This window comes from Oncorhynchus kisutch, linkage group LG4 (genome assembly GCF_002021735.2).
Source record: "Oncorhynchus kisutch isolate 150728-3 linkage group LG4, Okis_V2, whole genome shotgun sequence".
Lineage (NCBI taxonomy): Eukaryota > Metazoa > Chordata > Actinopteri > Salmoniformes > Salmonidae > Oncorhynchus > Oncorhynchus kisutch.
The window spans coordinates 21,891,919-21,918,509 of record NC_034177.2 but is presented as its reverse complement, the minus strand read 5'-3'; the positions used below and the strand labels follow the sequence as shown (position 1 = coordinate 21,918,509).

At 40.6% G+C, this 26,591-nt stretch overlaps 1 long non-coding RNA gene across 1 annotated transcript; it reads left to right on the top strand.

Moving 5' to 3' along the window:
* Positions 1-62: 62 nt before the first annotated feature.
* LOC116373970 (uncharacterized) lies at positions 63-26,591 on the top strand. Its single transcript, XR_004209672.1, has 3 exons — positions 63-296; positions 25,546-25,913; positions 26,077-26,591. It is a non-coding gene; the product is annotated as an uncharacterized LOC116373970 (long non-coding RNA).

The following is a 26,591-nucleotide window of genomic DNA, read 5'->3' as shown; positions in this document are numbered from 1 at the left end:
ATGTGATTCGTGTAGATCCAATGAGAAATGTTTGGGGGGGGGGGGGGGGGGGGGGGCTTTGGATCACTGGCTGTATGCGAACGAGTGATGAGCGTTTGGAGCCAATCATTCACATAACAACAGAATGCAGCATGTTACTGAAGAGATACGAGACAGCCAATGTGCTAGTTACAGTATCAGCGTGCGCTCTGGAAAGACAGAGGAGAGTGGAAAGCCATCAGTTTGCCAGTTAAAGTCCCCTGAATGATATCGAAGAGGTTGGTGAGAAACCTGACCACAGAGACAGGGGTGAGAAGGTGATGATCAAATATTTGAGTTTATTGTGTGAAAATTAGCTGGCTAATAAAGTCAGACAGCACAACCTCAGATTAACTAACGTTAGTAACCTAACCAATTCGCTATTGTATTAACGTTAATTGGTATACGACTCCTTGCCGCTCCTTGCCGTTCCTCAAGGTATAATGGGTTAGTTGCTTACTGGACTAACACACTAGTTAACTAGCTAACAAACGAACTACTCCCTGTGCACTAATGTTTTCCCTCTACAGTATGTGGTTAATTCCGAATGAGAGAATTAGGTGAAAATTAGGCGTTGCTTGTTAAACACGTGGATTCAGGGATCAAGTGTAGCTGGAGCTGGGCCTGGCTTAGGCTGGATGCCACTATGGTGAAAAGAACACCACACACTATCCCTCTTTCTGACTTTTTCAATACAGTGAAAGAGATCAATTATGCCAACAAAGGGTATCATTCTCTGCTGGAACATTGTAGAACAGATGACCACAGGCAGAAAGTGTACAATGTAATAATGTGCAGTGTAGCCCAAAAATATTGCTTTTGTTGTGTTACTTGACAGTAACACTTGTGTGTGAGTGAGGGGGGATTATTACATTTTGTACTCAGTGAATGTTATTTTTGCACACATGTAGCCTTGTACACTTGATCAATATCTACTATAGTGACCACTATAATAGAGCAAAAATAGAATGTATCTATTTCTACTTTAATATGTTTGTTTTTCCCAAGTGCAATATTTAGATGTGTGTGGTCACACGCATTCTGTTATAAAGGCTGTCATGGCTAACTGCAATATTAGTGTATTGTTTTTTCTCAAGACTTGAGTGTCATTTGCAGTAAAGTCTAGGCAACACATAACATTGGATTGCTTTCCTTACATTTTCTAGCTGTGAGTTAGGTTCACCTGAACCACTTTTTATTTTACACACAGACTGATCATGTAGATCATATTATTTGTTGTATAATTAAAACCTCCCCCTAGCAGGGACTTGTTGCATGTTTCAGTGCAAAAAAAAGTGTCACCTTTTTGGGCCCTCGCCAGTTTGCATCCCTGTATACAACGTAACATTTTTTTGTGAAAAACCATCAGTAGAGTGGGAAAAAAACATTTCACTTGTTTCGGTACATGCAAATTTAAACGTAAAAGGTATTTTATGTGCACTACATCATCCCCAACAGCCTTTTATCCGCAACAAGTAAATTTGATGGAAGAAACATCTCTGGAGGGAAATGAGCTTATGCAGATTTTAGAATATTCGCATGAAAATCTGTCGCCAATTGGATGGAAACCTAGCTATAGGCCTATATATTTCAATTATATTATAGAAATATTTTCACAAAGTGTTTCCACCAACATAATTCATTTTACTGAAACAAAACAATCCCACCTTGTCTAGTATATTTTCTTTTGTCAACATTTGGAAAGTTTACTGAAAAATGTTCTGTTTCCATTAGGCCTGTCATTACATTTTTTATTCGTCATGTACTTTACTTGCTTAAAAAGGTTGGATGGAAACCTGGTTAAATTTCATGTTTATTCAATTGCATTTTATTTTGGCTTCTGCCTTAATGGCCATGTACTCTTTTAATCTATTTCAATCTCCACCCGGCACAGCCAGAAGAGGACTGGCCACCCCTCAGAGCCTGGTTCCTCTCTCTAGGTTCCTGCCATTCTAGGGATTTCTTTTGCTTGCTCTGTGGGGTTTTAGGCTTGGTTTCTGTATAAGCTCTCTGGGACAGCTGCTGTTGTAAAAAGGGCTCTATAAATACATTGTATTGATTGATTGATGATTACGTGGCGCAGTTGGAGAAGAGGCCCTATGGCTGGTTTATCAACCGCACGGTTGAGCCCTTAACCACTGTGCCACCCGGGAGGCCACTCAGTACTTTGTTGAAGCACATTTGGCAGCGATTACAGACTCAAGTCTTCTTGGGTATGACGCTACAAGCTTGGCACACCTGTATTTGGAAAGTTTCTTCCATTCTTCTTTGCACTCTACATACAGTGCATTCGGAAAGTATTCAGACCCCTTGACTTTTCCACATTTTGTTACGTTACAGCCTTATCAATCTACACACAATACCCCTAAATGACAAAGCAAAAACAGGTGTTTATAAATTTTTTCACATTTATAAAAATGTCAAAACTGAAATATCACGTTTACATAAGTATTCAGCCCCTTTACTCAGTACTTTTTTTTTACCCCGTTTTCTCCCCAATTTCGTGGTATCCAATTGTTTTAGTAGCTACTATCTTGTCTCATCGCTACAACTCCCGTACGGGCTCAGGAGAGACGAAGGTTGAAAGTCATGCGTCATCCGATACACAACCCAAAAAAGCCGCACTGCTTCTTAACACAGCGCGCATCCAACCTGGAAGCCAGCCGCACCAATGTGTCGGAGGAAACACCATGCACCTGGCAACCTTGGTTAGCGCGCACTGCGCCCGGCCTGCCACAGGAGTCGCTGGTGAGCGATGAGACAAGGATATCCCTACCGGCCAACCCCTCCCTAACCCGGACGACACTAGGCCAATTCTGCGTCGCCCCAAGGACCCCCCGGTCGCGGCCGGTTACGTCAGAGTGGCACAGCTGGCACTGCAGTACAGAGCCCTTAACCACTGCGCCACCCGGGAGGCCACTCAGTACTTTGTTGAAGCACATTTGGCAGCGATTACAGACTCAAGTCTTCTTGGGTATGACGCTACAAGTTTGGCACACCTGTATTTGGAAAGTTTCTTCCATTCTTCTCTGCAGATCCTCTCAAGCTCTTTCAGGTTGGATGGGGAGTGTCACTGCACAGCTATTTTCAGGTCTCTCCAAATATGTTAGATCAGGTTCAAGTCTGGGCTCTGGCTGGGCCACTCAAGGACATTCAGAGACCTGTCCCGAAGCCACTCATGCGTTGTCTTGGCTGTGTGCTTAGGGTCATTGACCTGTTGGAAGGTGAACCTTTGCCCCAGTCTGAGGTTCGGAGCATTCTGGATCAGGTTTTCATCATTTGGCGCACGCGACAAATAAACTTTGATTTGATCAAGGATCTCTCTTTACTTTGCTCCATTCATCTTTCCATTGATCCTGACTAGTCTCCCAGTCCCTGCCGCTGAAAAACATCCACACAGCATGGTGCTGCCACCCTCATGCTTCACCGTAGGCATGATGCCAGGTTTCATTCAGACGTGACGCTTAGCATTCAGGCCAAAGAGTTCAATCTTAGTTTCATTAGACTAGAGAATCTTGTTTCTCGTGGTCTGAGAGTCTTTAGGTGCCTCTTGGCAAACTCCAAGCGGGCTGTTGTGCCTTTTACTGAAGAGTGGCTTCTGTCTGGCCACTCTTACATAAAGGCCTGATTGGCGGAGTGCTGTAGAGATGGTTGTCCTTCTTGAAAGTTCTCTGGAGCTCTGTCAGAGTGACCATTGGGTTCTTGGTCACCTCCCTGACCAAGGCCCTTCTCCCCTCTACAGACAATTCCTTCGACCTCATGGCTTGGTTTATGCTCTGACATGTACTGTCAACTGTAGAACCTTATATAGACCGGTTTGTGCCTTTCCAAATCATGTCCAATCAATTGAATTTACTAGTGTCAATCTTATCTTCTCCCTGGGCCTCTTGCCTCCAATGTTTGGGCTTCATTCAGTCATTTGGAATACAGTATAGTATGGGAATTCACATTCATACACAGGGTAATGACCACAGAGCGTCAATCAAGCGACATTGGGCTTGTTTGATGATTCGGGTAGCTAACAATTCGAGACAACCAGCATGTGGTATTAAATTGGCTCATAAATAATACAAATAACATAGTTGGAAATAGAGACACTTCAAGGTGCAGCTTCCATTTGAATAAACGGAAACCCTTCCATGTAAACTACAATGTAGAAATGTAAGCAGGTGATGTGTACATGTTATTACACCTCTTGAAGAGTAAGTATCAACCAGCGTCATCAATGTGACCCAGGGAATAAGGATGGGAGCTCTGAGAGGATACTGCTGTCTGTAAGTGTGACAGCTGGCCTACATCATATGCTTTTATGCCCATCGTGCTGCTCCATGACTCACCAAGAGTCATAATGCTCATTACACACTCTGTCTTCATACAATGTGAAAAGTACCTGTCTTGGCACTGTAAATCATTCTAGGATAAGGAGATAAAACCATAGCAAAAGACAACTTGGTAATACAGTAACAAATGGGTGTTTGTGAAGGTTGTTTGTGCTTAAAAAATGTGACAACCTTTCTGTTTCAAAAAAGAACGTCTAACTTGCTAATGCAGTACTACAATACAGGCTGCCCCTTCTTTTACGGCATAGAGATTGTTGTTGCATTCAACATTTCTATTTCAGATTTATTTTTGTGTTTTTTTTTTTCTACTATCCTTGATAAAGCTTCAACACCAAATTGTCCCAGAGGGTTCTTCAGCTTGCTGTATCAGCCGAATGAGTAATTCAATATAAAGAACATTTAGGAAACATGTTCATTAATGTTTCTGACATTGCATAATAATCCTGTTCTGAAACTAATGCCTTATACTGCCTTAAAAACATGTGACAATTGTACTTTATAATGTCATTTTCTGATTACAACATGCAAGTCCAGTTTTGTATTCAGAGGTAAAGAAACACAATTTGGTATAGAAAATGGACATACAAAGCTGATATTGAAATGTAAGATCACAAGGCAAGTAAAGGTGTCTCTACAAAGAGGGCTATTATGCCCGCCTTTCTAAATTACCCATAATTGCAGTGTCACACTGTAATGTGTTGAAATAGCTTACATTGTGTTACTTTTTAGGGTGACCAAAATGACAGGTGATTAACTGTAATTTACACATATTAACGGCATTGACTGTATACTTGATATTGTGTTCTACAGAGTTATAATGTGACGGAGATGGGTAATTAGTTCACAGAGTATATTGGGAAACTACTGGTGAGTAGTAGTCAACTTATGATCTGTCAGTCATTATTTAGTTGCAATGAAAATAATGAAGTGTCATGCCACTGACATTCATTCCCAACTATCACGTTCAGCAGTGATGATTCAAGTTTTTTGTGTTTGATCATATACCAAACCAGCTTGATACAAAAATGGGCATGTATGTTCAGAACATTAACCAATTATTACCACAACATAAACTCAGTAAGATGTTATTCATTTTGCACCTTACCTTTTGTAGTACACATTAGTACATACCTTACATACTGCCCTGTAGCCTAGTGGTTAGAGTGTTGGGACAGTAACCCAGAGGTTGCTAGATCAAATAATCTGAGCTGACAAGGTAAAAATCTGTCATTCTATCCCTGAACAAGGCAGTTAACCCACTGTCCCTAGGCTGTCATTGTAAATAAGAATTTGTTCTTAACTGACTTTCCTAGTTAAATCAAAAAAATAATTAACTAGACAATCAAGTTGTATTCCTTGAAGGGCTTCAGGTTCTTGTGTGATGGTGTCTCCAAAGTCAAAGAAAATAAGCATGGCCACTCTGAAATAACACACATGTTTTGTTGTTGTTGCAAACATGAAAGTAACATGTTCATAATATAATACAGAAAATAAAATGCTTGTCAATCAAAGGCAATGGTCTAGGAGATGTGTGCTCTACCTTGATGAACTCAATCTGGGTGCTATCTTTGTTCAATCAATGTAAACTCTGCAGAAGTTTCGCTGCTCTTGGTGCTAGGATTATTGTTGGAAACTTGGTCATTTACAGTACCTGCAAAAAGTATTCATACCCCTTGACTTATTCCACATTTTATTGTGTTACAGCCTGAATTCAAAATGGATTCGATATATTTTTTCTCACCCATATAATACCCCATAATGACAAAGTGAAACATTTTTTGCACATTTATTGAAAATGAAATACAGAAATATCTAATTTACATAGGTATTCACACCCCTGAGTCAAACTTTGCAGAAGCACCTTTTGCAACTGTAGTAACATGACAAGGAATGCCCGCACATAATTCAATATTACTTCCCTTTACTTTCAACCTAATAATTAAAAGGTGTACAGCCATGTAGAAACGGTACAAACACAGCAAAGCGATACAGCCTACTCAACCTGTGGTAGAGTCGTATTGAACAGGTACAACTCTGGGTGATGATATCATCAAAGGGTAAAAGGTCAAGGCCAATAATAACCACGAACACATGAATAGTAATCATACTATAAAGCAGGTAAGTACAATAACATATTCAATGTAATTATTTATATAGTGTCCACACTATAACAGCAACGATTACAGCTTTGAGTATTTCTGGGTAAGTCTCGAAGAGCTTCCACACCGTTAGGATTTTGCCTGTGCTTAGCTCCATTCCGTTTCTATGCTTGAAAATATGGAGAGTGTTACTCAGTAAAGTGTTGTGTTGGATTTGACCCAAACCTAACACTTTGTATTCAGGACAAAAAGTTAATTGCTTTACCATTTGTTTTGCAGTATTACTTTAGTGACTTGTTGCAAACAGGCATGTTTTGGAATATTTGTATTTTGTACAGGCTTCCTTCTTCACACTTTGTCAATTAGGTTAGTATTGTCGAGTAACTACAATGTTGTTGATCCATCCTCAGATTTCTCCTATCACAGCCATTAAACTTTTAAAGTCACCATTGGACTCATGGGGAAATCCCTGAGCTGTTTCCTTCCTCTCTGGCAACTGAGTTAGGAAGGACACCTGTATTTTTGTAGTGACTGGGTGTATTGATACACCATCCAAAGTGTAATTAATAACTTCACCATGCTCAAAGGGATATTCAATGTCTGCTTTTATGGGGTACCTACCAATAGGTGCCCTTTTTTGTGAGGCACTGGAAAACCTCCCTGTTATTTGTGGTTGAATCTGTGTTTGAAATTCACTGCTCAACTGAGTGACCTTACAGATAATTGTATGTGTGGGGTACAGCAATGAGATAGTTATTCAAAAATCATGTTCAACACTACAATTTCACACATGAAAAGTTATTATGTGACTTGTTAAGCACATTTTTAGTCTTGAACTTATTTAGGCATGCCATGACAAAGGGGTTGAATACTTGTTGACTCAAAACAGTTCAGCTTTTCATTTTTAATACATTTGCAAAAAAGTAGAAATCCATTATTCCACTTTGACATTAAGGGGAATGGTGTGTAGTCCAGTGCCAAAAAATCTCAATTTAACCCAATTTAAATTCAGGCTGTAACACAACAAAATGTGGATAAAGTCAAGGGGTGTGAATACTTTCTGAAGGCACTGTACTTCATCTTTATTTCAATCATCTGCCAAAGGGAAACATTAAACATTCATTAATTTCTAGAATAAAAATCACTCTCTGAATAGTCAGAAGTAACAAAGTATATATGTGAAAATTAGTTGTAGGTATTGCAAATAGCAGGTGAGGAGCAAACTGAAATCACTTTCTCCAGTATTGATGCCTCTAAGTTGTCTAAGAGCCCCCCGGAGATGAGTGTATGGATGACGTCTCTCTCGTCTCTCTCGCATGGCTCGTATGGCTTGTCTGGTCTTCACTGAGATGGCAATCTTCGGATTGGTCTCTGCAGCTAGCCTGAGAAGGGATACCACAGCGTCGTGATCTTACTCACTTTCCTGGCAGTGGTAAACTTTGCACAGTTGTGGGTAAGCTTCCCCTCACATAACAACAAGAACTTTCCACTGGGTACAGACGTCAGTCTATTTTTGATTAACGTTTGGTTGAGGTGACAACTAATGTCAATTCAATGTGAAATCAACAAAATGTCACCATGACATTGGATTTATGTTAAAAGTTGGGAGAAAAAAATACAAAATTCCCTTATGTTGATATTCCCATGTTGATTTAGCATCATCGCATAAACATTTTTGTTGTTGAAATGATGTGGAAACAATGTTGATTCAACCACTTTTTCCCCAGTGGGTTGTGATGCACTAAGGGCTACATATTTCTATTTCACAAATATAAAATCAAGCTGTTTTACATACACTTGTAGTGTGTAATCCTGCTTTGTGTCTGTGATGACTCCCTAAGGTCACCACAGATCTGCTTTTTCTAAATGCTAATGAGATGTGTTATATAGTTTCCAGAAAGACGCATCAATTTCCTCTGGCAGGAGAGCATGCAGGGAATCTGAGAAAATGCCTCCTTAAGGCACTATTACCACACAGTATCCTACTGAGCCCCTGTACTCTCCCAGAAGACATTTAGGTCCCCTACTTTAAGGAGTCACTTATATCCCTTCTCTGGCTTTTATGGGGTACAATGGAATGGTAGTTACATCCCATTCCTTTCCCCCCCCCAATCATGAGTATTTGCTGATGTGTCCCGTTTCCTTTGCTGGTTCTATCTAAGAAGATAGTTGCTCTAAAGGTACCCAGCCTTGATCTCCCAGACTGCTCCCTCTTTCTCCCTCTCAATTAAGCCTGGTCAGGACTTGAAATAGTGAGGTGTGTAGAACCACTACATGCATAAGTTAAAATGACGGTATATCTTTAAAACATGATTGGCTAGCAGTGCATTTTCATCAATTGACCCAGGTACACAATTAGAATATCACACATTACACCTTCCACTCCAGAGCATCGACATCAGTCCATTGAAGGTTTCTGTCAATGTTTCATTGAATTATTTTTTCATCTATATCCATTTAGGGGAGATTCAATGTAGGATACTTGACATGTAAATAGGACTGAAGGATTGTTGCTGTCAAAACAGGCACAGTAAACTTATCACATTATGGTGAGTTAAAGCCAACTATACTATACTGGCGACCCCACAGTGACCCTAGTTAAAGTGATTGCCTTGATTTAAAGTGATTGCCTTGATTTAGCATGACTGATAAATACCAATCTCCCAGACAACCTGCTTGCGGTTTCTCTCCAGTATACTTCTCAATTCAGGCGGTGGCAGGTAGCCTAGTGGTTAGAGCATTGGGCCGTTAAACCAAAAGATTGCCAGATCAAATCCCTGAGCTGACCAGGTAAAAATCTGTTGTTCTGCCCTTGAACAAGACAGTTAACCCACTCTTCCTAGGCCTTCATTGTAAATAAGATTTTTTTCTTAACTGACTTGCCTAGTTAAATAAAACATTTCTGCAACACAATATAGGGTTAGAGAGTAGTTATTATTTGGCTAGACTCATCTCTGTGTTGCAGAAACAGCAAGAAAATATTACATTAGGGTTGTACCTGAGACTTATTCAATCAAATGTATTTATAAAGCCCTTCTTACATCAGCTGTACAGATACCCAGCCTAAAACACCAAACAGCAAGCAATGCAGGTGTCAAAGCACGGTGGCTAGGAAAAACTCCCTAGAAAGGCCAGAACCTAGGAAGAAACCTAGAGAGGAACCAGGCTATGAGGGGTGGCCAGTCCTCTTCTGGCTGTGCCGGGTGGTGATTTTAACAGAACATGGCCAAGATGTTCAAATGTTCATAGATGACCAGCAGGGTCAAATAATAATAGTCACAGTGGTTGTCGAGGGTGCAACAGGTCAGCACCTCAGGAGTAAATGTCAGTTGGCTTTTCATAGCCGATCATTCAGAGTATAGGTTAGGTTTGATGTGATTCTCAAAGTCTTGAGTGTCCTTGGTAGTGGAGAACGTGCATGTGTGTGTTCTGAAGGTAAAGATGAGGTCATACTTATTGAGTATGAGAGGTCTAAACATGATATCATGTTGTGAAAGATCAACAGCTCTTGTTGTGTACTGTATTGTAAATGTAATTTAAAAACACCTTAGATATGCTTTTGCCATCAGAGATAGGGTCAATACTCTTGCTTATGCGCTCCTCTCCGATGACATTGCCTTTGCCGATGTCATACCCAAAGCTGAGCTTCTTATGGATCTGACGGTTTATGATTTCTATGAGCCTGGGAATGATGATCTGAAAGACATACTGTATATTCAACAATTATTATGATTCATAACATTGATAAAAGGTAACCCTAGAAAACGTTACTGTAAAGCTATTTCAAATCTATATAACATATGTCCCATCAAACCATAACATACCACACGAAGAGCCCCGGTATCATGTAAATATTGACAATATATTCTGTGATTCTAAAAAATATTGGTCCAGGTCCAGAAATATGTCATCACAAGCCAAGATGATGAAGAGATCAAACTGTTTCCAGTGATTGAAGATAAAGGCCTTCCTCGTGGCAAAGCCTGCCCAGCTAACAATTCTAGGGAGAGAGAACATTTTTTTTTTATGTTTCTCATGTTTCCCTAATGTTTGAGTATCCAGTTTTCAGTTAGTTAGAGGAAAATTTTTAGCATGTTTTGGCGTAGAACATTCCCTTAATTTCAAACAGAAATTATCCCACCAAACATTCACAAAACATGGTTGCCATGATCTCAGAACATAAGATATTAATGTTCTAGACACGTTTCATGAAATGTTGCAAGAACATTTCTGTGTATCAGTTGTCAGGACGTCGCCTGATGGTCCCAAAGAAACGTTCTCCCCCAAAAATATGTTTCATTACACATTACGCCTTATTACGGTTGCCAAACTAATCAAGGACCTGATTGGTGAACCACTGATCCATTCATAGCTCTTTGTCTGTTGGCAAGGGATACTCACACACTGTGCTTTTAACATACAGTGTTTTCGAACTAAATGTCATTGATTTAATTTAGGCCTAGTTATTCCAGCAATTTAAGGGCTTTTAGTATAATTGTCTAATGCTGATAGGGAATGTTAACCTGTTTTATTAATACTCCTGAATCCCTATGATCAATAAAGAAAAATATTGAGCGTACTTTGAACTAAATCTCAGCTATGTTAAGTGCATACACCTGATTGTTTAGAGCCTTACACCTATCGTGTTGTTTCCTATCTACGCAAGTGCATAGGGAGGAGGGGGTTAGGGTTTCTTCTAAACAGAACAGGACCTAACGATACTGATCCTATACTTACATGTCCTAAATATATCCCATATTGGGACAGTGTTTAGGGCATTTGTCATTGGTGTTGGTGGCCTAGGGTTGAGACCTGCTGGGGTAGTCACCCTACTCTCACAAAATATGTTCATGTAATTATTTTAGCAAAAGTTTAAACACACCTATCTGATCTAATTAAAATTTGTTTCTCATTGAAAGATTGGAATCTGCAAGATTTCTCCTTGAGCATGAATTATTCTACTACCTCATAAATGATCAGTATTTATTAGTTCTATATAGCTGAGCATCTCAAAGAGAACTCTATCATCTTTTTGAAAATCTTATGTAGCAAAATTTGAAATGTTTTTTTTTTACATTGGATAAAAGTACAGTCTCAGAGCTAGAAAATGGTATATCATACACTGAACAATAGGAAAGTGATTCTGCTTTGAAAGTTGATAAACTTGTAATCCCACTTTTGATAAAATGGCCCTTGAATGTTTTCGTACATCTACTGGAGAGCACCCATTCAGCATCGTTCACACACTCTTAAGCCTTAGCCCCACCTATCTCTTTAAGGATTCACGAGGCCATGTGGTAAACACAAGCTATATGAAATAAAATATATGTTTATTTGTCACATGCACAAGATACAGAAGGTGTAAACGGTACAAACATTGTCATAGCTGTAGTTTGAATCTGCAGGTAGCTAACGCTAACAAAGTAGGTGAAATTTTAGGTAGGTGAAAATTAGAAACTTATATCTGAAAATGTAGCTAGACTCTTACCCATATACATGGATGAACGTTTCATGGCAGACTGTAACTATTTAACTACATTTTGTTTGTAGCTACAACTTGTCTGGCCAGTGTTGTGTCAAGTCACTCAGGTTCACACTGACCGTGGCGTGTGCAGAAAGTAGCCCATCACTTTTTCCAACTGATCTGTCAATAGCGCCTACTAAATTCAGGGCTTCAATGTTGTTGAGAAAAGTAGAAAATCTTTTGTAGTTCTCGATGGCTAATGTTATATCTTTCAAAAACGGCAAGGTAGAAAGGACTGTCAACACATACTGAACAGCTCATGTTATAGACAGAAGCATGCTACATGGGAGACCAATCCAAAACTCATCTCTCTGCATGTACAGCCCATCCATTATCTCAGCCAATCATGGCTAGCGGGAAGGCTCCTGTCTTTTTCCGTGGCTAAACCAACTAGGCTCATCATTTAATAATTTTACTCTTATTGATGGCTGGAATACAAGTTTGTTATTAAGGCACATGAATGTTCACATGTTCCGGAAGGCATTTCTGCCAAAAAATGCATTTAGATAAAAAAATGAATGTTTACTTTCAAATGCCGCTCCTGTGAAGTAGTGATGTGCGTCATTTGCCTCCTGAAACAAGTCACATGTACCATTTAGAACAAACATGTCATTAAGAAAATAATTTAAATTAGAACAGATAGCTGTGTTGTAACTGTAACTAAATAATTCCATTAACATACAGTACCAGTCAAAAGTTTGGACAGACCTACTCATTCAAGGGTTTTTGTTTGTTTTTACTATTAGAATAATAGTGAAGACATCAACACTATGAAATTACATATGGAATCATGTAGTAATCAATAAGGTGTTAAATAAATCAAAATATACAGAAGATAGCCCTATTTGGTGAAAGACCATGTCCATATTATGGCAATAACAGCTCAAATAACAAAAGACAAACGACAGTCCATCATTAAAAATCAAATCAAATTTTATTTGTCACATACACATGGTTAGCAGATGTTAATGCGAGTGTAGCGAAATGCTTGTGCTTCTAGTTCCGACAATGCAGCAATAACCAACGAGTAATCTAGCTAACAATTCCAAAACTACTACCTTATCCACACAAGTGTAAAGGGGTAAAGAATATGTACATAAAGATATATGAATGAGTGATGGTACAGAGCGGCATCGGCAAGATGCAGTAGATGGTATCGAGTACAGTATATACATATGAGATGAGTATGTAAACAAAGTGGCATAGTTTAAAGTGGCTAGTGATACATGTATTTCATAAAGATGCAGTATATGATATAGAGTACAGTATATACCCTACATTATTTATCTCATATGTAAACATTATATTAAGTAGCATTGTTTAAAGTGGCTAGTGATATATTTTACATCAATTCCCATCAATTCCCATTATTAAAGTGGCTGGAGTTGAGTCAGTGTGTTGGCAGCAGCCACTCAATGTTAGTGGTGGCTGTTTAACAGTCTGATGGCCTTGAGATTGAAAAACAGCTTCTGTCTCTCGGTCCCAGCTTTGATGCACCTGTACTGACCTCGCCTTCTGGATGATAGAGGGTGTGAACAGGCAGTGGCTCGGGTGGTTGTTGTCCTTGATGATCTTTATAGCCTTCTTGTGACATCGGGTGGTGTAGGTGTCCTGGAGGGCAGGTAGTTTGCCCCCGGTGATGCGTTGTGCAGACCTCACTACCCTCTGGAGAGCCTTACGGTTGTGGGCTGAGCAGTTGCCGTACCAGGCGGTGAAACAGCCCGACAGGATGCTCTCGATTGTGCATCTGTAGATGTTTGTGAGTGCTTTTGGTGACAAGCTGAATTTGTTCAGCCTCCTGAGGTTGGAGAGGTGCTGCTGCGCCTTCTTCACGATGCTGTCTGTGTGGGTGGACCAATTCAGTTTGTCTGTGATGTGTACGCCGAGGAACTTAAAACTTACTACCCTCTCCACTACTGTTCCATCGATGTGGATAGGGGGGTGTTCCCTCTGCTGTTTCCTGAAGTCCACAATCATCTCCTTAGTTTTGTTGATGTTGAGTGTGAGGTTATTTTCCTGACACCACACTCCGAGGGCCCTCACCTCCTCCCTGTAGGCCGTCTCGTCGTTGTTGGTAATCAAAAACCATCCAGCAAAAACCATCCAGTGCTATGATGAAACTGGCTCTCATGAGGACCACCACAGGAAAGGAAGACCCAGAGTTACCTCTGCTGCAGAGGATAAGTTCATTAGAGTTAACTGCACTTCAGATTGCAGCCCAAATAAATGCTTCACAGAGTTCAAGTAACAGACACATCTCAACATCAACTCTTTAGAGAAGACTGCGTGAATCAGGCCTTCATGGTCGAATTGCTGCAAAGAAACCACTACTAAAGGACACCAATAAGGAGAGGAGACTTGCTTCTGCCAAGAAACACGAGCAATGTACATTAGACTGGTGGAAATCTGTCTTGCTCTGATGAGTCCAAATGTAAGATTTTTGGTTCCAACCGCTGTGTCATTGTGAGACGCAGAGTAGGTGAAGCGATGATCTCCGCATGTGTGGTTCCCACCATGAAGCATGGAGGAGGAGGTGTGATGGTGTGGGGGTGCTTTGCTGGTGATACTGTCAGTTATGTATTTAGAATTCAAGGCACACTTAACCAGCATGGCTACCACAGCATTCTGCTGCGATACGCCATCCCATCTGGTTTGCGTTTAGTGGGACTATCATTTGTTTTTCAACAGGACAATGACACAAAACAAACCTCCAGGCTGTGTAAGGGCTATTTGGCGGGTAAGAATGTCGAATTCCCCTGCCATATTTGTGGGTGGTCACACTCAGGGCTCTACACAGTGCAAGCATTGCATAAAAATAGTCAAAAGTCAAGTATGGGCACATGTGCGAGTTGTGATTTATAGCTAAATAAATTCTGCAGTAGCTGTTTTCAAAGTATTTCTGCCATTTTGTTTCATATCTGGTAATGCAACAAGAATATGAATCCTAACGTTACAGCAGACTTTTCAGGACACCTATGTCCAAACAATAAAAATAATAATCAGTTTGCTTTCAGTGTACACTTAGAAATGTTTTCAGTGTAAACTAAACGACTAAAACCAGACAGAAAGTATATAGAAAATATAATGGACCTATATATTTTATAATAAGATAATATTTGAGAACTAACAATGACTAACAATAACCAAATTATGCATTCAGGAGTATTTTGTTATGAAATTGTTTTGATTTTGTTATAATCTTTGAATCACTTAGATAGCATTATAACCAATGGCAAAATGTGTAGAATTACAGTAAATTAGCTTTAAAACGGCACTTTTAGCTCCCAGTATTTCATGATATCCTGAACACTCTTGAACATAGATAAAGGCAGAAACATATCCATATACACTATATTCAGTTCCTTCGAGAAGTATTCAGACCCCTTGACTTTTAAACATTGTTATGTTACAGCCTTATTGTAAAATGAATTAAATAAATACAAATTGTCAGCAATCTACACGCAATACCCCAGGTTTTTGGGAAAAAAATTAAAATCGATAAAAAAACTGAAATACCTCTACATAAGTAATCAGACCCTTTGCTATGAGACTTTAAATTTAGGTCAGGAGCATCCTGTTTCCATTGATCATCCTTGATGTTTCTACAACTTGATTGAAGTCCACCTGTGGTAAATTCAATTGTTGGACATGATTTGGAAGGCACACACCTGTCTATATAAGGTCCCACAGTTGACAGTGCATGGTCAGAGCAAAAACCAAGCCATGAGGTCGAAGGAAATGTCCGTAGAGTTCAAAGACTGGATTGTGTTGAGACACAGATCGGGGGGAAGGGTACCAAAACATTTCTGCGTCATTGAAGGTCCCCAAGAACACAGTGGCCTCCATCATTCTTGTGGCCTCCATCATTCTTCTCATCCATCATTCTCCATCATCACTTGTTAAATCCACTTCAATCAGTGTAGATGAAGGGATGGAGACAAGTTAAAGAAGGATGTTTAAGCCTTGAAACAATTGAGACATGGATTGTGTATGTCTGCCATTCAGAGGGTGGTAGTAGGACTGCAACATTTCTGGGCTTTTCAAGCTCAACAGTTTCATGTGTGTATCAAGAATGGTCCACCTTCCAAATGACATCCAGCTAACATGGCACAACTGTGGAAAGCATGGGCCAGTATGACTTTAGAATGCTTTTGACACCTTGTAGAGTCCATGCCCCACCAAATTGAAGCTGTTCTAGGGGCTTTTATCCAAAGCAACTTAGTCATGCGTGCATAGACTTTACACACAGGTGGTCCCGGGAATCAAACCCACTACCCTACCCTATGCTCTACCAACTGAGCTACAAAGGACCACTTTCTCCTCAATAGCTGTTGCTAAGTGATAATTGACGCATCTGCGTTTTGCTGTTTATTTCTTATAGTTTTCAAAACCTATGAAGATGTCCAGTGAAAGCAGGTATGCAGTTTGTTGACACCACAACACAGTACAGACATGAATACATATTATCCCAAATGCTAACAAATGGTCTTAAATTAGCTGCTCTGTTTTGCTTGTTGACAGTGGGTCATTTCATAGGGAATTGTCTGAGGCGCTCTCGTATTGTTACATCACCAACATTTCAGAAAGGTGCTAACATGGAAGCGGTTCTTAAACCTGGCTGAATTCTCTCTCTATATGACTTTGAACATAGCCATAGGCCTCTAGGACTATGACATGAAAAAGAATAGACTCAAGACCCTGAGATATCAAATATTTAAAGGGTGGTTAAGCTAAGTACATAATAAGGTGCAATTACTGAGCTTAGATTCTTCCAAGTGGTGCCGCCTTTTCCAAAGTGTGCCCCACACTAGCACAATGACAATCAAAAAACAGAAGATGGTTGTCAATCATAGCCCCCATTCTAATTCTAACCATTTTTTCAAATAATTATAAGCAGTATAGCTAGATCATTCAAAGAAAAAATATTATGCATTACACCGGTGTTACTCAAGGGTTTGAAGTTGAACATGTAATCATCTAATCAGTTGCTGTCTTAGGTCAGCATTTGTGATTATTAACACATCATAAACCCATACTGAACCAAGTGGTCCTAGGGCTGGGTGATATGGCAAAAAATAATGTTATTTAGGGTGGCAGCACATGAATTCTAAGTGATTTCAAAGGGTCTTTCTCCATTCTGTTTGTTTCATTTGACATTTCCACACTGCCACATAGTGCTGCACGATATGGGCAAAAGAATTGAGGCCTTATTTTTAACCAAATATTGCAATTGTGATTTGACTTGTGATCTTGGAAATAGAATGTTTCTTCTAATTATGTAGTTAGAATGTAATAGTGGGCACTTCGAATACAGTGTTGTTCCTATATCTTTGAGTGAGTGCAGCGAGAGCAATACAACATTTCCTTGTGGTTTGTCATGTTCTCAGCTGTATTAATCAGGGTCCTGGCTGCCTCTCTGTTCAGAAATCCAGCACTGTGCTGCTTCTAGTAGCTTGTCTGGTAGAAAACCAACACCAGTTCCCAGTTTAAACACCATTTATACTGGACTCTTAATGGTTCATCTGTCATCTTCATGCTAAACCTATTACATTCACCAAAGTCAATAGTTCCTTCCCTGTGGACTAAAAGTTCATCATAATCTAATGCGTCATCCTAAGCCCTAACCACATTGTAGGAGTGTATCGACAAGGCTACAACTAAGTGAAGGAAAACAGACGTACAGCCTGTGATTAAAGAAACAAAAACAACTTCTAACATAATATCCTATCGAACACATTGATTTCACATATTTGAAAAATGCTTTCCTTCCACATGTTCTACTTTGAAAGGGCTGAACGAGAAATCAGGCTCACCACTTTACGTGAGGTCAGGGTTAATATGATGGCATCATGAATATAGTTTTGAGTGTGATCCAGTGAAGTGACCCAGACCTGTGCCTTCAGGATGCGCATGCGAGCCTCCTCCATCAGGTCCTCCTGCTCCTGTGTTGATGGTGGACACAGAATGTTCCTGTCAAAGTGTGGGAACTTGGTCATCCTGGCTGTAGGGGAAAACTATTCAATGCTAACCTGGAAGGAAGAGCACGGGGGAAGATATATGTTTTTACTCATATGTGAAATACATGCCCATACGGTTGGGCATCACATAGGTCTGGGAACACAGGACACAATGTGAGAGAGACACAACCTCTTTCAGTGCTACTAAGTGCAGTTTAGTTGGCTTTGCATACATTCTGAACAACCTGTCCAATAAGACAACTACTCAACACAGTACTCCTTACCTAGAAGTCTAAAGAACAAGGGAATTGATGTTGCATTAATAAGACGTGTTAGGGCCTCCATTCCAGAAGACGGGACCAAAATCTGCAACAGAGATGATAACTTCAACTGTCAAGATTATGATTATATTAACAGAGGTCATAACATAAGGACACTGCTGTCATCATGGTACCCCGCTAAAGGGGTAGGAAAGTAAAAATAGAAAGTAGTAAATACACAAAAAAAATCCCTACATTCTCTCTCACTTGCACTTCATCCAAATCATCTGATTGAAAATCTATGAGCTTAAGAAGTAGAAGCTCTATTCAATCTGTTATCGCGGAAATTCGGCGTTACAGCATGACTGACATTTAAAGGAAATGTTCATGCGTTAGTGGAGACTGCATTCACGGTAAACGCTGCATATGTCGGCTCAATCTGGAATTACTTTTAAATTTCTAGCACATAATCTGTAATACTTCAGCGATAGGTATTGATTAGAGCCCATACACAAAAGGCCCATTTGGTCCCTCCCTAGACACACACTGCTGCCCACCTCCAGCTGAAGCCACAGCCAGTGTGTACCAATAAGGGTGACAGTGCAACTAAAGTCACATGTCTGTAATAGAGAAAGAAGAGTCTCAAATAGATACCTCCTCTGGTTCCTTGCCAATGATCACAAGAACAAACTGATACATAACATAATTATGCGGTAGAAAAACTGGTTAAATGCCTGATGTAAACTCAATAAAAAAGTGCTGTGTTGTACATAGCAAAGTAGAGCACTATAATGTTGAAGAAATCATTGAGGCCCAAATGTTACCAAATAATACCAATGATGAAGACAATTAAGGTGTTGGCCAAATAGGTCAGCATTTCCCAGGACCTATGGAAAGCTGGGCCATGCCTAGCCATTCAGCTAAATTACATGAAATCTGTACTTAAAGTGTGATGCATTTAGCCTCTTGGACCTAGACTTGGCGCTCCGGTACCGCTTACCGTGCACAGTCTATGACTAGGGTGGCTAGACAATTTCTAGGGCCTTCCTCTGACACCGCATGGTATAGAGGTCCTGGATGGAAGGAAGCTTGGCCCCGGTGATGTACTGGGCCGAGCACACTACCCTCTGTAGTGCCTTGCGGTCGGAGACCGAGCAGTTGCCATACCAGGCAGTGATGCAACCCGTCAGGATGCTCTCGATGGTGCAGCTGTAAAACCTTTTAAGGATCTGAGGATCCATGGCAAATCTTTTCAGTCTCCTGAGGGGGAATAGGTTTTGTCGTGTGATTTTTCAACACCGATACCGATTATTGGAGGACCAAAAAAAAGCCTGAGGATTTTTATATATATATTTGTAATAATGACAATTACAATAATACTGAATGAACACTTTATTTAAACTTAATATAATACATAAATAACCATCTATAGTCTCAAATAAATAATGAAACATTTTCAGATTTGGTTTAAATAATGCAAAAACACAGTGTTGGAGAAGAAAGTAAAAGTGCAATATGTGCCATGTAAAAAAGCTAACGCTTAAGTTCCTTGCTCAGAACATGAGAACATATGAAAGCTGGTGGTTCCTTTTTGACATGAGTCTTCAATATTCCCAGTTAAGAATTTGGAGGTTGTAGTTATTAAAGGAATTATAGGACTATTTCTCTCTATACCATTGTATTTCATATACCTTTGACTATTTGATGCTCTTATAGGCACTATATTATTGCCAGCCTAATCTCGGGAGTTGATAGGCTTGGAGTCATAAACAGTACTGTGCTTCAAGCATTGCGAAGAGCTGCTGGCAAACGCAGGAAAGTGCTGTTTGTATGAATGCTTATGAGCCTGCTGCTGCCTACCACCGCTCAGTCAGACTGCTCTATCAAATACAAAATCAGACTTAATTATAATATACACACAGAAATACGAACCTTAGGTCATTAATATGGTCAAATCCGGAAACTCATTTAGAAAACAAAAAGTTTGTTCTCTCAGTAAAATACAGAACCATACTGTATTTTATCTAACGGGCGGAATCCATAAGTCTAAATATTGCTGTTACGTTGCACAACCTTCAATGTTATGTTTTAGTTATGTAGAATTCTGTCAAATTAATTACGGTCTATGTTAGGAAGAAATGGTCTTCACACAGTTCGCAATGAGTCAGACGGCCCAAACTGCTGCATATACCCTGACTCTGCTTGCACAGAACGCAAGAGAAGTGACACAATTTCCCTAGATATTATTGCCTGCTAACATTAATTTATTTTAACTAAATATGCAGGTTTAAAAATATATACTTGTGTATTGATTTTAAGAAGGCATTGATGTTTATTGTTAGGTACATTGTGCAACGACAGTGCTTTTTTTGCGAATGCGCTTGTTATATCATCACCAGTTTGGCGAAGTAGGCTGTGATTCGATGATAAACTAACAGGCACCGCATTGATTATTTGCAATGCAGGACAAGCTAGTTAAACTAGTAATATCATCAACCATGTGTAGTTAACTAGTGATTATGTTAAAGATTGATTGTTTTTTATAAGTGTTCAGTAATTTTGTAATCAATGTTCATAAATTCCAATTATCTTTATCTGTCTGATACCCAGAGGTTGTAAAGTTCTGGTCTTAAATAAAAGACAGAATTCCCAGCTCACAATTGATCAGATCCAGGTTTATTTGCGTATGCTCTCTCGTGCATACACAAATCCTTTTATACCATTCTAACCTATGCACATACATACACACAAACATAGGGATTTTCTCATGAGTCTCACCACAGTTTATAACCACTCGGCTGACAGTTCCAGTCTCCCCCAGATACTAGAGCTCTGGAGGGGCTCTCCCTGTCCTATCTTATCTCCCCAGATTTACAGCCAGGTAGGCTGTTTCATCGTTGTCTGTGATCAGGCCTACCACTGTTGTGTCATCAGCAAACTTAATGATGGTGTTGGAGTCGTGCCTGGCCGTGCAGTCATGAGTGAACAGGGAGTACAGGAGGGGACTGAGCACGCACCCCTGAGGGGCCCCCGTGTTGAGGATCAGCGTGGCAGATGTGTTGTTACCTACCCTTACCACCTGGGGCGGCCCGTCAGGAAGTCCCGTATCCAGTTGCAGAAAGAGGTGTTTAGTCCCAGGGTCCTTAGCTTTGAGGGCACTATGGTGTTGAACGATGAGCTGTAGTCAATGAATAGCATTCTCACATAGGTGTTCCTTTTGTGAAAGGTGTGAAAGGGCAGTGTGGAGTGCAAAAGAGATTGCATCATCTGTGGATTTGTTGGTGTGGTATGCAAATTGGAGTGGGTCTAGGGTTTCTGTGATTATGGTGATGTGAGCCATGCCTTTCAAAGTCAGCCTTTCAAAGCATTTCATGGCTACAGAGGTGAGTGGTATGGATCGGTAGTCATTTATGCAGGTTACCTTAATGTTCTTAGGCACAGAGACTATGGTGGTCTGCTTGAAACATGTTGGTATTACAGACAGGGAGAGGTTGAAAATGTCAGTGAAGACACTTGCCAGTTGGTCAGCGCAGTCCTGGTAATCCGTCTGACCCTGCGGCCTTGTGAATGTTGACCTGTTTAAAGGTCTTACTCACATCGGCTGCGCAGAGCGTGATCACACAGTCGTTCAGAACAGTTGATGCTCTCATGTATGCTTCACTGTTACTTGCCTCGAAGCGAGCATAGAAGTTATTTAGCTCGTCTGGTAGGCTCGTGTCACTGGGCAGCTCTCGGCTGTGCTTCCCATTGTAGTCTGTAATAGTTTGCAAGCCCTGGTACATCCGACGAGTGTCGAAGTCGGTGTAGTAGGATTTGATCTTAGTCCTGTATTGACGCTTTGCCCGTTTGATGGTTCGTCGGAGGGCATAGTGGGATTTCTTATAAGCTTCCGGGTTAGAGTCCAGCTCTTTGAAAGCAGCAGCTTTAGCTGAGTGCGAATGTAGCCTGTAATCCATGGCTTCTGGTTGGGGTATGTACAGTCACTGTAGGGACGACATCCTCTATGCCCTTATTGATAAAGCCAGTGACTGATGTGGTGTACTCCTCAATGCCATCGGAAGAATCCCAGAACATATTCCAGTCTGTGCTAGCAAAACAGCCCTGCAGTTTAGCATCTTCTTCCTCTGACCAGTTTTTTTATAGACCCAGTCACGGGTGCTTCCTGCTCTAATTTTTGCTTGTAGGATAGAATTATGGTCATATTTGCTAAATGGGGGGCATGGGAGAGCTTTGAATGCATCTCTGTGTGTGGAGTATAGGTGGTCTAATATTTTTTCCCTTCTGGTTGCACATTTAGCATACTGATAGAAATTTGGTAAAACTGATTTAAGTTTCCCTGCATTAAAGTCCCCGGCCACTAGGAGCGCCGCTGGATGAGTGTTTCCCTGTTTGCTGATGGCGGTATACAGCTCATTGAGTGCGGTTTTAGTGCCAGCATCGGTCTGTGGTGGTATGTAGACAGCTACGAAAAATACAGGTAGGTAGATAGTGTGGTCTACAGCTTATCATGAGATACTTTACCTCAGGCGAGCAAAACCTTGAGACTTCCTTAGATATCGTCATTGCCAGGTTGATGGTTATTTCGATCAGTCCATTGTTGAAGATGCCAAAACATTATGATTTTAGACATGATGAACCCTAAAAGAGGACTACTGAAGATTTTCAATATCAGCTTGATGGTGAAAGTTGTTGATGTGGGACAAAAACATTCACATAGAATTTGCCTCCTTTGTACCCAAACATGGATACAACTGTAATTTGACAGATACTGTTCTATATAGAATATAAAAACAATCAAGTTCAGCGGCAAGGTCTTTGAAAGTATCAAATGTAATGGAGGTGCCATCACTGAACAATGACTCTCCCTCTAGAAGAGTGCTTTGGCGGTTCCTTAAGGAAACAAAGGGGGATGAGCATTGCAAATTAAGACCATGTTTAGCCATTGTTCTCTCTCTTATGTCTGTTCTTCACAAGAGAATTTCACAGTTGCTTATATGGGTATCTTTCATTTATTTGGCGTGGGCTGCGGCCAAACAGTAGCCTGTGTGGAGTTTAATTTAATTAAATTTTTTAAATTTGACCCCTTTTTCTCCCCAATTTCGTGGTATCCAATTGTTTTAGTAGCTACTATCTTGTCTCATCGCTACAACTCCCGTATGGGCTCAGAAGAGACGAAGGTTGAAAGTCATGCGTCCTCCAATACACAACCCAACCAAGCCGCACTGCTTCTTAACACAGTGCGTATCCAACCTGGAAGCCAGCCGCACCAATGTGTCGGAGGAAACACCGTGCACCTGGCAACCTTGGTTAGCGTGCACTGCGCCAGGCCCACCACAGGAGTCGCTGGTGCACGATGAGACAAGGACATCCCCACCGGCCAAGCCCTCCCTAACCCGGACGACGCTAGGCCAATTGTGCGTCGCCCCACGGACCTCCCGGTCACGGCCGGTTACAACAGAGCCTGGGCGCAAACCCAGGGTCTCTGGTGGCACAGCTGGCCCTGTTGCGCCCTTAACCACTGTGCCATCCGGGAGGTCCGCCTGTGTGGAGTTTGAGGTTACGAATTCATGATTTATTAACCCATCAATTGTCTGGACAATTGTTCCTTTACGATCAGGCCAGGTCATTACAATTTTAAAAAAGAGCTAACGTTAGAAAGCTAGCTCTTCACCTCCAAAGAGACATACTCCAAACACAGTGAGTATGATCCCTGGTTGATTCTGTTGACTGAAAAGGTCCCAGTGCATGTGGATGTTGTCACTGTCTCAGCCATATTTCTGATTCCTGAATGGGATTCGTTGTGTACATAGGCTGGTAGGGAGAGATAGGGAAAGGGTTATTGACAATGGCCGGGCATTTTCAGCCTGGCAAACTTAAATCTAAAGAAATATGGCTTCCTATGGATATCTGATGGTTAGACCGCAACTAACCACCGCAGCTAACAACAGCAGACTAGCAGTTACCTAGGAAAATATTATTATTATTATTATTATAACTACAAGCTATAGCTAGCTTTCTGTGTTTTTAGATAGCTACAACTCCTAACCTTAACCTACTTATCCTAACCTGCTACGAAAAAGTAACTTCCGGTCGTAGCTATATCAAAGTGGCATGATTTTAGTGAATCTCGCGCTCAATCAACTTTTGTGGGCAAGGTAGCTAAAAACACTACTCAATTAAATTTAGCTCATGGAATTATTGTTGGCAATTCAGACACATTTTTCTCAAGTTTATCCACATTCTGAGAGAAGAGTACAAACGTTTCCATTAACGTTGCTCAAAGCTAGTTGTTGATAGCTAGGCCAAATATTTTTTAATTGTTCTATATGAGTTACAGGCTGGCCACACGTGAGCGTTGCAAAATAAAAATAAAAATCTACGTTATTCAATTATTGCACGGGCTAAAATAGATCGGCTGCAAGTCCTGCATCTTCCATCTCGTCATTGGTTTATTGAAGCAGGTACCCACGTGCCATCTCCTCATTAGTTATACCCACGTGGGTGACTGAAAGGCGAAGGTCAGTGGCGGTAATGCACCTAATTTATGAAAGTTGCCAATTGCAATATAAAGTCAAGAGAAGAAAAGGCCTGGAAGAAAGAGAGATGACTATAAACGATTCGGTTAACCGTTTTATGTGTGGATTAATTGACTGAGTAGAGGACCTTGTGCATTTCAGGTAAAATAACAACTCAATTTTTATATCCCAGGACAAATTAGCTAGCAACAGCAAGCTAGCTAAATGGGACAAATTAGCTAGCAAGTGCAAGCTAACTAGCTAAATTGCCATAAATGCTTTTCGACCTGTCCCCAAATTAATATAATTGTTTCAGAGTTTGTTTTGATATTTTAACCTGCTTGTTGTGATCACGATTGGTGTGGGGGGACAAAATAAATGTTTGCACGATGGCGCACGCGCGCAGCCGGTTTGGATTCAGTGATAGACAGCAAAAGAACAAGAACGACGTTTGAGCGTCACGCTCACGTGACGTCATCATATAATGATTGACAACCCTTGCACATTGGATGAACAGCTAGTGTGCTGTGCGACTCTTCTCACAGCCTCTGTCTCCGAGAAGCGAGACAAGCGCGCTGTCTGTCTACATCGGAAAACATCATTTTAGTCACTGCTATAATCTATAATAAGCAGTCTTTCACCTTCAGAATTTGTTTAATTAATTCAGCCAACATTGGAAAAATGTCTGATCATTGCAGACGCAGAGGACTTGGGGTCTCAAAAAAAATAATAAGGGTTTGTGTAAATATCTGCAGATAATGTGTTTTCGGCCGACTTGACTTTATAAATCAATCACGTTTCTTAACTTCATCTATGATATTTAATCTTGCAGGAGGTGAGGAGAAAACTGTCAGGCTTCGATTGTCAACTTGCATTGGTTGAAACAATGTTGCCAACGGGATTGTTTGCCAAAAGAATGCATTGTGAACGACGAAGAAAGGCCTCTTCTGAGCAACAGAGCCCATTACCTGCATCGGAAGTTGCACCTGTCGCTATAGCACAGCCATGCAGAGTCCAGCTTAACAGTGACGGCAGATGTGGATGTGTTGCTATTACGAAGGATGGAATTATAGCCCTGTTCCTTCCAGACAAGAGCCCCACCTGTGCAAGAGCCCAACCTGGCATCCAAGAGCTAAGCCGACCATGTTGTGATAGGCCTATACAATTAAATACAAGACAAGGACAAGAAATAGAATGCAGGTAGGACTTAACTGGAATAGTTAGTGGTTGTAATGCATCTACTCTTTATTCACAATCAAGGTGTCCAAATAGAGCTGTCCTGTATGGTTGGTATATGATGCTTGTAGACTGTATAAAGGTGTTGAGTCAGGAGTGTTCATAAAAAAATGTATTATCTCTTCAGCAACCTCTCCCTGAAGAAAACTTCAACAAATGGATTGTGTGGTGGTGTGATCAACATTCATGTCATCAATATGAAAGAAGGCAGCCATATATCTTCAGGATTGAGTTCTTCAGATGGAGTTCCTTTCCCATGTCATAATGGATCAGAACATTGCTCAATGTGTGATGTATGTTACAATGGAGGATTTTCCACACAGACCAATGACAAATGGACACAAGAACTTTTAGATCTGCCAGTAGCCCTTGCTGGATCAGACCAGACAGCTAAAGAAGGACAAACCATTTTACAAAGAGCCCAAAGGTTCCTGCCTTTGTTACACGCTGTTGGAATCCCATTTTGCTCTCTCTTGGTTGCTGCTGACCTGTACTTTCATTGGAATGGAAGTTCATGGTGCCCTGGGAGTGGCTTTTCTAGTGTACTCTTTGGTCCAGCCTGTAACTACCATCCTCCTCCAGTATGAATGGAAACTGTCAATGATAGGATGACATTTTCATGTCATTCAGGCTCTTGTTATA